Raw genomic sequence first — 13,768 nt, 5'->3', positions numbered from 1 at the left:
CTCTTCACTCCTAATCCAAAGATGGGTGAAGGCAAGCCTCTTGCTCCTCTCCAAGGCTCTGGCTGATCAGATGCTGAGACTCTGATTGACCTATTTATATCGTTCATGGAATCATCTATGTAAAATAATAATAGTAAGTGTGCGTGTGGCTCTCTCCTCTGTCCCCCACTGTAGTGGAGAGGAACTCTCAGGCTTCGGTAGAGACCAGGGTCTGTCTTTCTCTCTCTCTCCTTCCTTCTCACCCTAAATAGGCTAAACAGCAAAAGACCTGTGTCCTCTGAAAACTGATACGCCCCCAGGTGATGGCTGCCAGCTCTGGAACTGCTGTCAGCATCATCTGAACAAAATCAGTGCTGACCTTGGGGGAGCGTGCATTCTCTTGCTAGTCTCTGCCTTTCTCTGCCTCCATGCCCTCAAGTGCTCACAGGTGTGTTGGGCTGGCCTCTGCTCCCATCACAAAGTAAAACTGAGATGTGGGTAGGTTAGGGGGCTTCATGGGGATCAAATGAGGAGAGTGAGTGTCAAGGCTTGCTTTAGTCTAATGTTCTTTAGATGCAGAAAAAGGAGAATTTTTTTTTTTTTAAGAAAACACAGCAGAATCTACTAGTTAAATGTAAAGGGGTTTGGAATCAAAGCCAGAACTAACTGGGAAAAATTTAAAATTTGACTCTCCTTTGCTATTGTTCCTTGAGCTCATATCTCCCTCACAGTGAGGAGGTGACTATGGTCAGGAACAGATTTTAGCAATTTCTCAATTCTCTGGACAAAATATCCTTGTGTTACCAGCCCAGTTTGTCATCTTTATCTTTGTCCCAATTAGCAGCCTTCCTCAATGCCGTCACTATTTCTAACCATCACCATTAAGCCAAACTCTTACAGACCTTGTTCCCTTCACTCTTAGAAGACCATGCAAACCTTTTATTCTACAGAGAAAATACAGACTCTTTAATGTGAAACCTTGAAGCTACTACTTCTCTTACCTTCACAGTCACTTCCTTCCATAGTACCTTAGAAAGAGAACTGGCCCTACACTTGTCCAAGGCTACTCCCCCTTCCAAGTAGGTGTCCTTGGGTCTCTCCTTTCTGGCTTCTTCAAGGATCTGATCCCTAAACTATCTTTCCTGTAATTCAGACCACCCTTATTTTCTCTCTGACTATGAACTTGCTTAGGTTTCTCCCTTTTAACTCTAATAATAATAACCTGGATTTCTAAGTTCATACGGCAGCCAATGAAACATGCTTAATTTGTCTCATATCAGCTTCCCAATTATAATACCCACAAAGATGCACAAAACAATTTTAAATGGGCATTAATGTCATAAACTATAGATAAGAATAGGCCATATGCCAAAACTTGGGCAGAATGGTCACTTCTGTGCAACTGGAAGGGATGGATTAAGATGCTGCCAAAGGTTTCAATTGACCAGAGAAATATGTCAGCATCCACGAACTGTGAGAAACCATATTTTGAGCAACTTGGAATCAAGAGTTTGAACCTCTGCCTGCTCCTCAGCCCCTGTCTTTCTAACCCCATCATTGATTGCGAAGACTGAGAAGTATATCAGGCCACTGAAAATTCTTTTCCATAAAATTGGGTGAAAATTTTTAGAAGAAACCTATTTTCAATCTCCAGAAAGATGCAAAATTGTCCTCATGAATAAAGATGGCAAATAGAAGATAGAGATTTCTCTCCTCTCATTCCCAAGACTCCTCAAAAATGAGAGTAAGTGGATCTTTAAATGTGTAAGCCCACTGCAAGCAGAGTAGGAGAAAGATCATCAGTAGCACAACTAAAATCTACTTTGATGGCAATAGGACAGGTTCGGAGGAAAATCAAATTGCAGTCCTGAAAGCACATTGCGTGATTCTTCAGAATTCAGGAGAAGGGGATAACTGACAATAACAAAAGGTAAATATATAAGGAAACAAAATTCTGTTTTCTAACTTGAAAATCAAGATGACAAAATCACTAGCTTACTTATTGGATGAAAATAGCACTTAGTGAAGTAGGGTGGGAGGGGAACAGTTTCTCAATCAATGTTTAATTAAATTTTATTTGGAGAGATACTGAGCTCCGTAGAGGGCCAAAAGAAAGGTCAAGTAACAATGCTGGTCTGGGTTTCTCAGCCTTGGCACTGTCCACAGTTGGAGCCTGATCATTCTTGTTTGGGGGCCCAGGGGATGCTGTCCTGTGTTGTAAGATGTTCAGCAGCATTCCTGGCCTCTATCCACTAGATGCCAGTAGCACACTTCCCTCCCACCCACAAATGTCTCCCAGTATTGCTAACTGTCCCCTGGGGTCAAAGTCACTATGGTGGAGAACCACTGCTTTAGGGCAACACTGGTCCATCTCCTCTCCTCTCCTGGCTTCTGTTGCCAGCCCTGTAAAGCAAGATGTCTCCATCAGAACATCTCAGAGGGCTTTTATTTGGGCGGGGGCATGGCGATCTACCCATTTCCAGGCTGGTTGTAAACCCTCCCTTAACCAGTCTCATCTGTTAGGAAGCCTGCCGCCCCTCCCTGCCTCATAAGTCTAGGTGGCCCCTGCCCTGGGGAGGCAGCCCCGGGCTTTGAGGGTTTCTGCCCTGGCTCTCCTGGAGAGCTATCAGACTGAATATTAATTTGGTAAATTCTGAAGTCTTGCTCTCAGCCTCCTCATTTCAAAGTGCAGGCCTAGCACCGTCTAAGGACTTCTAGCACATTCCCAGCAGAACTGCAGTTTAACACAGAGCAGGCCTGGCATACTTTAAGTGTTGGAAATTTGAGTGGTTTCCAGAGGCCGTCTCTGGTTCTTCTCTCTCTGTCCTGTGCCGGCACCAGACCCGTAGTCAGACATCCAAATGTCCTCTGAGAGACTCTAGGAACTGAACTGTGGTCTCCAGAGCTCACCACAACGCTTCAGGGGTTTGGAAGAGAAAGCAGATAAAGGACAAGAGGACTTGCCTGAGAACCCCTTGCTTTAGAGCCCCTGCATCTAATTCTGAGTTCCCTTTCTGTCCTTTGCCCCATGACTGTTATCACCAAAACAACACTTATTCCACACACATTCTGGGGCCTCGTGTTCAGACAAACTTGTGCTCCAGCTCCCAAAGTCTGCAGACCAAAGGGGGTTTCCTACAGGCCAGAGCCTAAACACAGTCCTCCCTCCTCGCCTGCCTTCCCGGGACTCTGTGGCCTTCCTCACCTGTCCAGCCATCCCCAGCCCAGCTGTCTCATTTGCTGAGACCCACACCCTCCTCCTATAAGCATGTCTGCAGCTTTGCCCACAGGGACCAGAGTCCCCAAGCTGAACTTCAGGACCTAGGGAGCTGAGGGCTCAGCATTGCTGACCAAACTCTGCTCGAAGGACACTGCTCTGTTTCTAGGACTGGAGAAACAGTTTGCAGCTAAATCTGTTTGGGAGAGAATTGGTAGTAGCTGAGCCCTGTTGAGATTTTAGTTGGTGGAGCAACACCTATGAGCTCAATAGTTGGGAGAGGGAGGAAAGCCCAGAGTTTGAGGAGATTTTCCAATATGTAAATAGATTTTTTTAATACTATCACAATTTTGGTATGAATTTTTCTGAGCATCTCTATTCTTTTGGAGAAAAATATCAGGATCCCATTGGTGGCAGAACCCATCTCAGACAGTTAAGGTGTGAGTGAAAGATGTCCACTGAGGACAGTGCTGGCCTGGCTCACTGTTCCCATCTCACCCCACCTGGCCTGGAAAACGTTATAGATTCTTTAACTGGTATCACCAGGTATGCAGAATCTCAGGCTACATTCCCAGCTGAGCAAATCAAATCGGAATTTTAATAGTATCCCCAGGTCAAGTGGGTTAAGTGGGAGGAGGCAGTGTAGAGCCCCAAGCAGCCCCCACCACCTCTGCCCCCCAGCCCTGTGCCAACCCAGCTGCCCCCTGCCCCAGCATGAGCACTCACCTGGCAGCCTTGAGCCGAAGCACCAGGAGGAGACGGCGAGAAGCAGCCTCAGGCTGGAGCCCACAGGGTCCCAGCTCTCCCCCAGGCCTGCCTTTTGCCACCGCCCACTTCTCCCCCTCCCCTTTTCATTCCTGGCAGCCTCAGTGAAGGGTAAAAGAATTGCAGCTGGAGGAGCAGGCAGCCCTACTGTTAAAGAATAGGCTGTGGAAAATAACCCGCTGCTGTTGAGGGTGAGAGCATGTGTCCTAAATGAACTGAAACAGGGATTTTCGAATCGTCGGAAAGGGAGCAATGACTTCAGCATGTTTCCAACCTGCAGGCTTGCCGGCAACAACAGATAGAATTTCCTTAAGATTATCTCAGAATGTCGTCTCCTCTTGGCTGGGACAAAGAGCACAGGTCTCCCCTCACAGCACAATGGCCATCTGCTCCATGTCCCCTCAGCAAACCTGGAGCCCAGCTTCTCTCCACCGGGCCCAATGAGAACTGTGACACCTGCCCCCATACCCATTCCTGCCCCCATTTCTAGAGCCAGGATGCCCTTCCAAAGAATGGGAAGGGGCAAGGCTGGGAGAGCAGGTGGGTGGGTGGGTGGGAGAGCAGCTCCTGAGTGCAGAGTGAGGGGCCTGTTTACTCTGTTGCAGCTCCCAGAGTCGACATTGCACTCTTCAAGGAGGGGAGTTGGAGGGGACCTCATTCCAGATTCTGCCCCTATGGATATTTGGGGCATCATTCCACTATTTTCTAGCATTTAATACTGTCATGGAGAAATCTAAGTCCAGCTGGATAGTCTTCACCATTTAAGTGATTTGATCTCTTTGACAATTTGTCAAATGGATTCTTTTTTTTTTTTAATCTTTGAAGCCTGTTCATTTCTTCAGGGGATTCTATTAAGCACAACATAAAATAACGTCACACTGGCTCCCTCCTGGGCATGTTCACATCTGGGCCACAAGGAATAGTTATGCATCCTTAGGGCCAACAAACTTCGAGCATGCAGACTTATCCCAATGCAGCCGCCTCTCCTGTTCATTTGCTCGGTATCCTATCTTTTGCTGTTTGGATTTATCAAGCAGAAGTCAGTAGCACGTTGGAGCTCCTCTCACTAGGCTTGACATGCAGGAGGCAGCACCCTTATTCCTTTGTCTCTTGGGGAGAACTAACAGCACATTTCTTTCCAAAGCTATCCTCTCTCCCAAGCTAATGCTCTTGCCCTCTAATTTCCAACAACTCTGCCATTTTATACAACTTTGATGTGGGTGTAGAGTTTACGAGTGACAATAACTTATTTATTTGTTTTTCCTTTGAGGTAGTGAATCTCAGACTAACAAATCGCTTTAGAATGTCATATGTGTTATCTATTCTTAAAACATTGCAAGGCGGGGGCAGGGGGAGGTAGGGGGAAGAGGACCACGGGGGGGGGGGCGCATCTGTAATACTTTCAACAATAAAGATAATTTTTTTTTTAATTCCAATTAAATATTTTGTTACACTAACATTTATTCAGTGCTTAATAAATGAGGGCTATGGTAAGTGCTCTGTAGCTATTAATTCATTTATCCCTCATAACAACCTTTTGGTGTAAGTACTATTACAAAGGAAGAGAAACTCAGAACAGTCAACCATCTAGTGAGTGGAGAAATTGGGATGTGAAGAAGCAATCTGACTACAGATGGCAAACCCTAAACACTACTGTACTGTTAGCTTCCCCATTATCCAAATTACCAGCCTTTAAAGAGCTTTTGATTATAAACTCATTGGAATTTTATACCCTCAAGAAAATAAAAATTCTCTGCTTACATGTTCAACATTGTAATGACTAACTCCATTATCCCCCCCGGGTCCCAACCAAAACACCTGGTTGTCATCACTGGCATCTCCTTCAACGACCACATCTTATCAATCTGCTAGTGGTACAGATACTCTCCCTTGAATTTAGAAGGCACCTTAGTTCAAGACTGAATTAATGAAACGTCATCCTAGTGTCTCTGCTTCTAGGTTTGCCCACCTCTAATTTATTCTCTGCATTTCAGAAAGAATATTTAAGTCAATTCTTATTTAGATTTACCAGCACATTTACCAGTTTCTTTGCTTAGTGCTGCTTCTCGAATCCCATACCTTCCTTCTGGATTAAATTTTCTTCTTTTTTATGTTTTTAACCATCAACCACTTTTTTATATGTTCAGCAGTATTAAGTATATTCACACTGTTATGCAGCAGATCTCCACAAGTCTTTCATCTTGCAAAACTAAACTTCATACCCACTTCTCCTTCCCCTTAACCCCTGGAAACCACCATTCTATTTCTGTTTCTATGAAGTTGACAATTTAGATACTTCATATCAGTGGAATCATACAGGATTTGTTCTTTTGTGGCTGGCTTATTTTACTTAGCATAATATCTTCAAGGTTCATCCATGAACCATGTTGTAGCATCTTCCAGAATTTTACTTCTTTTTAAGGTCAAATAATATACTATTGTATGTATACATGTGCGCATGTACCATGTGTTGTTTATCCATTCACCCACTGATGGACATATAGGTTGCTTTCACCTCTTGGATATTGTGGAAAATGCTGCTCTTTGCATGGGTATGCTAATTTTTCTTCTTGGAATACCACCTTCAGTAGTTCCTCTAATAGGGAAGTGTTAGGGGTAAACCCTTGATCCTTTTTGGTCTTAAAAAGCTTTCATTTTATCCTCAATCTTGAACTGTTATTTAATTGAGCACAGAACTCTAGTCATTTTCCCTCCTGACTTTAAAAATATTTAATTGCCTTCTACTATCTGGTGGGTTTATCAGCCTGATTTACAATCCTTTATGCAAGTGCCAGCAGACTCTAAGAAAATTGTTACAAATACAGTTGATAAAATCATTGAGTATATATTTGCAAATACTATAAGTCATCACCAGTTTGTGAAACTGCTGAAAAAATAGAAAACAATTAATGATCTTGTGTTCTTCACCAACGCTTGTCGGTCAAGTTGTGGAAGAGTTTGGCTAAGATTTACTGTACTGATAACTCCAATGCAAGATTTTCTTGAAATAAAAGAAATGCTTACCAAGTGCTCAGTAATCAAAGGTCCCAAAATTTGCAGTGTCATTTACAGTTCCTCACTAATAACACACTATAGATGAACAAAGTAAATTTGAAGATCCAAGGAAAAGAACTTATTTGTGAACTAGCTGGACAGGCAATGAGAACTAATGTTGAAATTTAAACTTTTTGAAATACAAATGAATAATAATGATCTTACACATTGTTCTAACAATGAATCAATATATACATCAATCAGATCAATAGCTACTTACCATATAACAAAAGCTGTGTTATTTTGCTCTACTAAATATACTACATCTGGACCAATGGATAAACATTGGGACTCTTGGTTAATTCTTCAGTAATCCATGTGCCATGATCCATTCTGTTTTGCAGGGCCCAGACTGGTGAATTAAATGGGGATATGATGGAGACTATCACCATGCATTCCTTAATTATTTGAAGATGACACTGATTTCTGCCATTTTTCCTGGGATTCATTATAGTTTTCTATTTATTCTCTTGGCCTAGGGGGTGTTGGGGGAGAGCTCACTTGCCCTTTGCTATGTAATAACTTTACTTCAGTGGTCAAAGAATCTATGTGGGATTCAGACATCTGCTAAGTTTGTCTATTCTGACTGTACATTCTAGAGCATGGGAAATGAACACCAGGTGGGTCTGTAGAGGCAGTGAATGTAAGCTATAACTGTGAGAGGGAGCTGGGACAAGGCCCCATTTATGACCAAACATCCACACACACTATGATGGAGCTTTGGATCCTCAAGATCCTCAGTGCCAGCTCAAATCATGTGTGCAACCTCAAAAGGTCTCAATATTCCCCTTCCCCATTGTATGGCTATTCGAGTGAATGACTGTAGGTTACTTTGGGGAAGAACTTGGGGAATCACTACTGCATGCACTTCACATGGTGTTGCCGGGTACTTCCAGGTGGAGATCCAACCTTTTAATTGATAGGTTCTCGGTCTAACTTACTTAAAACTAACAATTCTCTTTGGAAACTAAGAGCTCTGACCCTGCCATTCAGGGCTGTACAGATGGTCCAGCTGGAGTTCCCGAAGTCCTTGTCTAAATGTCTGAAGTGGGGGTGGAAAGTGGGGAGATGCACAGGGCCCAAGGAATAGGGATACTTTTCAAAGTTGCACAAATTTCTCCTGATTCTTCAATGGCCCCATTTATAAATGTCCACAGTGCCCAAGTCAGTGTGGGTATCAGGGGAGGAAGCCAAGGTTGGTGCTGGGGGGAGGGGGTTTCTGCTTAATTACTTCTAAGCTTCTGTCAGGACCCTAAAACACCAAAACAAACTTCTCTTTCACAATAAATTTCTGAGGACTGGTGCCAGGAAAGAAGCCGCCAAGGATAAAGAGAACTCTCATCCCACTTCTTTAGTCCACTAGACAATACCCTCTTTGTCCCTCTTCTTCCCACCAGATGAGACCAGCCTCCTCCCACAACCATATGTTGACAACATGTGCCAAGACCTGGAGCAGCAGGATGCCTAGGGTGCAAGGATCACCCAAGGTTAGGGAGCAGAAAGAAGTACAGAGGCCTGGCATCTCTATACCCCACAATGATTGGGAGAGAGATCTTTCTTCTCTCTCCCTCCCTCTTTTCCACAAATGGAAAAGTTTGGGGGAGACTGAGATACCACCAGGAACAAAGGTTGAGGAGGGGTCAGCAAAAAGAAAGTATCAGAGCAAGAAGGAAAACATCACCCCAGAAAATTGGATGTAATGGTACTGGGCCTGGGATACCACATGACCTGGAGAGAAGAGATCTAAGCTAATCCTGGGCCCATCATCACATGAAAATCTGGAGGAAACAAAAATATAAGCTAATAACTTAAGATTGTGTGGGTTTAAAATCCGTAACATTTACAAATAGTCAGCAAATGCATTTCTCACCAGTATGGCAACTCAAAGAACTGTTGATAGAGAGACAGCATCCTGGTTTTATTCCATGCTGATCCTATCTTGTTCATTATCTGAATTTCTAGAAAATTCTCCTTCCTGCACTTTCTACCAAATAAAGGCAAGTCCTTCTGCCCATGTGAGCATACAATGCTGTGAAGCACCTACTAATCCCAATGACTAAGTCTTCCTTTTTGACCCACTACCGCCCCACAGAGGGACTCACAACCCACTCCTCAAAGTCCTCTCCACTTTTGCAGGTCCTTGCTCTGTGACTTTCTTTACACCAGATTTTCCATGCCCAGTGAAGTCTTCCCTATGTTTTAGGCCACTGCCTACACCAACAATCAAGCCTTTTTTATCTATGATTGTGAAAACAGTAAATCCCTGGGACCCTAGAGCCTAGTGATGGGAATAGAGGATAGGAGGAAAGCCAAGTGCAGAAGACCAGGGAGGACATCTTCATGATGACCTTGAAAGACATGTGGACTATTGCAAAGACAGAGAAATCCAGTGGACTGAGTGTGGTGGAAGTTACATACAGGGGTGGACAAAAGTAGGTTTACAGTTGTTCATATGGAAAAATATATAACACAAGAATAAATAATAATACAAGAATAAACTCTGTTTTGCACGCTCATGACTGTAAACCTACTTTTGCCCCCCTGTATGTGCTGTTTTCGCAAGATCAAGGGGCAGTCCCAAACAGGCATGAAAAGAGGAATTAGGGAAGGAAATATCAGATCCCTAAAAGATGAACAAAAGACACAAATAGAAATACATAGACATTTCTGCATCTCCCTCCCCCACAATACAACTGCTTTCTCTGTCCCAGGCCTCAATTCTCACGGGAAATAATGTCAGAGTCAGCTCTTAACCAGGCATATCTGAACTCTCAGCTTCACAACTGCACTTGTCTGAGGCTGATCCTACTTAAGAAAGTATCAGACTCACCCTTGCCCAGGGATGTTGGGGGAAAGTGAGCCAACCTTGGGGTCAGTCAAATCTGGGCTCACATGGTGTCTCCACCAGTCACTAGCTGTTTCACAGGTACTTGATCAAGTGACTTAATCATCTAGGTTACATTGCATCAGTGAGTCCTCTCATGGCTGTCGTGAGAGTTCAGTTTTTACAAACTAGTCCATGCAAGCGTCATGAGGGTGGGGGCAGTGTGCCTCTTGATCTGCCCTGTACCCTCATTGCCAAGGACATTGCTCAACATTTAGAACTTGCTCAGGAAATGCAGTCCATAGTTCACAGTCTATGCCAGGTGCTCACTAAATGTTCTTCTTTCCATAGACTTACAGCTACATGGGGCCCTAAGGATCTTCCAGGCCATTTTGCACACAAGAAAACAGACTCAAGTAATTTATAGGGGTCATACAGGCTGCAACAGGCAGGACAAGACAAGCAGCCAGTTCCTCAGACCTGGTGAACTATTGATACAAGGCACAGAATAAGGGCAAAGAGTGAGATTAGAGAACAAAATACCCCCAAAGCTGCTGAGAATCTGGACTCTCCAAGAGGAAAGATCAGGAAAATACAGTAGGTAATCATAGTAGCTGGTATTTATTAAGCAAGTACTATGTAACAGGTATGTGTTATCTCATTTAATTCTCACACTAAAAACTGTGATAAAGTTCTTATTCTAATATCCCGTTTAGCAATGAGGGAATTGAAGAACAGGGGAATTAGTAATTTGTTCAAGGTCTATAAAATCTAGATCATTAACCATAACACTCACTATATTGGGTAAAACCCTAGTTAGGAGTTACTGTTTCAAATGATGAGGAGAAGAAGGGGAGGGAGAAAGGGAAAAGGCAGAGGAGGGGAGGAAGGGGGAGGTGGAAGGAAGAAGGGAGGGGAGGGGAGGGGAGGGGAGGGGAGGGGAGGGGAGGGGAGGGGAGGGGAGGGGAGGGGAGGGGAGGGGAGGGGAGGGGAGGGGAGGGGAGGGGAGGGGAGGGGAGGGGAGGGGAGGGGAGGGGAGGGGAGGGGAGGGGAGGGGAGGGGAGGGGAGGGGGAAAAAGGTCCAAGCCCTATATAGGGATTACGCTGATGCCAGAAAGTGGGTCTTCAGGAGAGGGAAACAATGAGGAATTATGGAAAATGAGTGAGGGAGATGGGACGTCAGGAATCTGGGATGGGGATGATTAGAGCAAGATAAAGGAGCAGACGCAATCACTCTACAGTCACTCAACTAGGCAGTTGAATTTTTAAGTTGGATGGAAAGAAAAGTTGCAAATAATATAAATATTTAAAATAATTTTTATTTGTTTTTGGAATTGCTATGAATGTTGTTGCATCTATTTCCTCTGTATTCGTAAGATATCCAAAGAAATAAACTATTCAACTGATTCGGGAGAGTCAGCAGATCTGATTTTCCTCTCCCAGCCCACTGATAGGCTCCCTCTTGTGGCAAAACAAGTTATTGCCACTTAGGCTCAAGACACACCAACACAAATGTAAATGTATAGTTTGGACCTTACGGAAGAGAGGACATTAGGTGTAGGGTGTCTGCTGCAGAGTTTCAGAAGGCTGTCCGCAAGAGCTGAATCATCCTGTTTTCCCTGCAGTGGTTGATCAGATTTCCCAAAATTGCACCAGCACATCTATATAAGAGGGGCCTTCATTGCTCAACCTCTTTCCTCCCATGGCTGGTTGATCAGCTTAGCACATGAAGTTTCCTTTGCCAGCCAGGATCCAAATGTAGATAGAGGAGACTCAGATACTTGTCAAAGTTTGGAAATTAACCCTACTTTCAACCCAATAAATTAGTCTGTTACTGTTTCGTGGATGCTGACAGAACACACGAGACCTTTGGGATAGAGGCAAAGGACTGGTGCTCATGGCACAGCAAGAAGCATGAGCAGCTTCTTGGGTTGTCCTGGGCCCCTAACATCGGACAGTAACTCCAAAGGACCCAGGTGGGTGCTATACAGGCAGTAGACTTGCAGTGCAGTCAGGGAACACTGAGCTTGAGCAATGCACGCTTTTATAGTCAGCTGTCACAAGTCTGATCTTTTTCCAAAGGAGATCCAGTGCCTCATCCCTTGTGGATGCCCCCTGCAAACACTATGCTGAGAAATGGGCTGGGAAAAGATCACACAGGGTTTTGCATACATGACATGCCCAGTATGAATTTGCAGGAACCTCAAGGCTGATGGCTAACTGCCCTTCCCAAAAGCACCCTCCCCAACTTCTTCCCCCACCCCCACCTCCTCTCAATCAACCAAGTTGTTCCCTTACTCACAAGTTGATTGCTCCTACTGATGAGGCAGGATTGCCTCAGAATGGTGCTAACAGACTGATTGTTGGTGACTCTCATGACTGTGGGACACAGGAAAGATTCAGGATTCTGGGCTACAACAGCCCACTGCCCTACCCCTCTGTGTGTGCTTGGAGGTGTGGGGAGAATCTGATCTACAGCACCCAAGGGCAGTGGGGTGGCAGCCAGTGTTTTTCACCCCCTGGTGCCCTCATAACCATCACCCAGGATGCCCATTGTGGTTCTCAGATCAATCATGGAGGAAGGGGAGAGTGCCTATCTTCCTATCTGGGCTTTCCAAAGGGATCAGGCAGAGGAACACCCTCACTTGCAGTGATTAATGCCATAACTGAGTGCTCTCCTGGCAGGGCAAAAGTCACTGAGGGATTGACTGCCCTTCTTGCTTCCCTCCATTGGCCTTCCTCCTCCTCAGCCATGAGCAGTTGGTGGGGGTGTAGCTCAGGTCTCCCTCTTCCCCAGGTTCCCTCCGTCTCTTGTGGGTGGTCCTCTCTGCCAGGGGAAGGGAGAGTTCTCCTGTCACTGGGCGTCCCCCTCCAGCCCCTCTCCCTGGTCTTGGAAAGCTCCAGGTTATTCATTAGTTAAGGGAGTAGAGGGATGGGTCATTCTGTTTGTGGAGCCCCTCAGCCAAGGAGGGGTTCCTTAGTTGAGGAACTCTCCCTGAAATTATAGTATAGAAAAAGAGATGGCAGGAGAGAACACATGAGAAAATTAATGTCCAGGAGGTTCAACAGTTATACAATAGAAGTTCCATAAAGAAAGAATTGAAAAGGAATAGGCTCATACCAAAGCATATTGTGATGAAATTTCAAAAAGCTAGAGAAAAAAATACAAATTTAACAAGCTTCTGGATGGAACAGAAAAAACAAAACAGATCACTCACAAAAGAATCAGAAGCCAGAATGGCTCTAGGCATTTCAAATGTACCTATGAAAGCTAGAAGACAACAGAGAGATGCCTTCAAACTCTGAAGAAAATGATTTCTCACCTAAAATTCTATACTTAGTGAAACTGTCAACCAAGTGTGAGGGTATAATAAACACATTTCCAGTATACAAGCACTCAAAAATTTTACCTCCAGAAATTTCTTCATGTGTTCTAGCAAAATAAAAATAAGCTAAGAGAGGAAGATTATATCTATAAATACATATACACACACACACGTATATAAATACTATGATGTAGGAAATGAAAGATACTGCACAGCTAAGAGATGGAATTCCCAGGATGATGATAATAAAAGGAGATCCCAGGTGTGCAGAGCAACCTGTCTAAATCCAAAGATTTCTGAATGTTTTTTATAAGATTAACTTGATTGGTGAGGAGTTTACAGTTGAATAAGAACATAAAAAAGTAATTGAAAGCACAAAGTTGAGGTTAAAGATGGCGGCAGACTGAGTGGAAGCTACACGGACACTCTCCCAGGACCAAACTGCAATTAAAATAGAGAAAAACCATCCTGAATAAACAACTGCAACTGAAGATGAGCTGGAGAGAACCCTCACAACCAAGGGGGAAAAGCGGAGACCGCACACAGGCTGGTAGGAAGTGTGGACACGAGAGGGCTGGCTGGGCTCCCGCAGGCAGCAGCTGA

General features: G+C 44.3%; 1 protein-coding gene across 4 annotated transcripts in view; it reads right to left on the bottom strand.

Moving 5' to 3' along the window:
• GJC3 (gap junction protein gamma 3) overlaps positions 1 to 13,768 on the bottom strand; it is a 38,947-nt gene that overhangs the window by 3,321 nt on the left and 21,858 nt on the right. The window contains exon 1 of one of the 4 annotated variants that reach the window (XM_081132042.1): positions 3,923 to 3,999. The exons of the other annotated variants lie outside the window; for them this stretch is intronic. The gene's annotated coding sequence lies outside the window, so the exon portion shown is untranslated. Of the gene's footprint in view, positions 1 to 3,922; positions 4,000 to 13,768 lie in introns of those variants that run through there. 4 annotated transcript variants of the gene reach the window in all.

The sequence above is a fragment of the Miniopterus schreibersii genome (genome assembly GCF_964146895.1).
Source record: "Miniopterus schreibersii genome assembly, chromosome: 3".
NCBI lineage: Eukaryota > Metazoa > Chordata > Mammalia > Chiroptera > Miniopteridae > Miniopterus > Miniopterus schreibersii.
The sequence above is the reverse complement of the archived record's forward strand: the minus strand, read 5'-3'. Positions and strand labels throughout refer to the sequence as shown.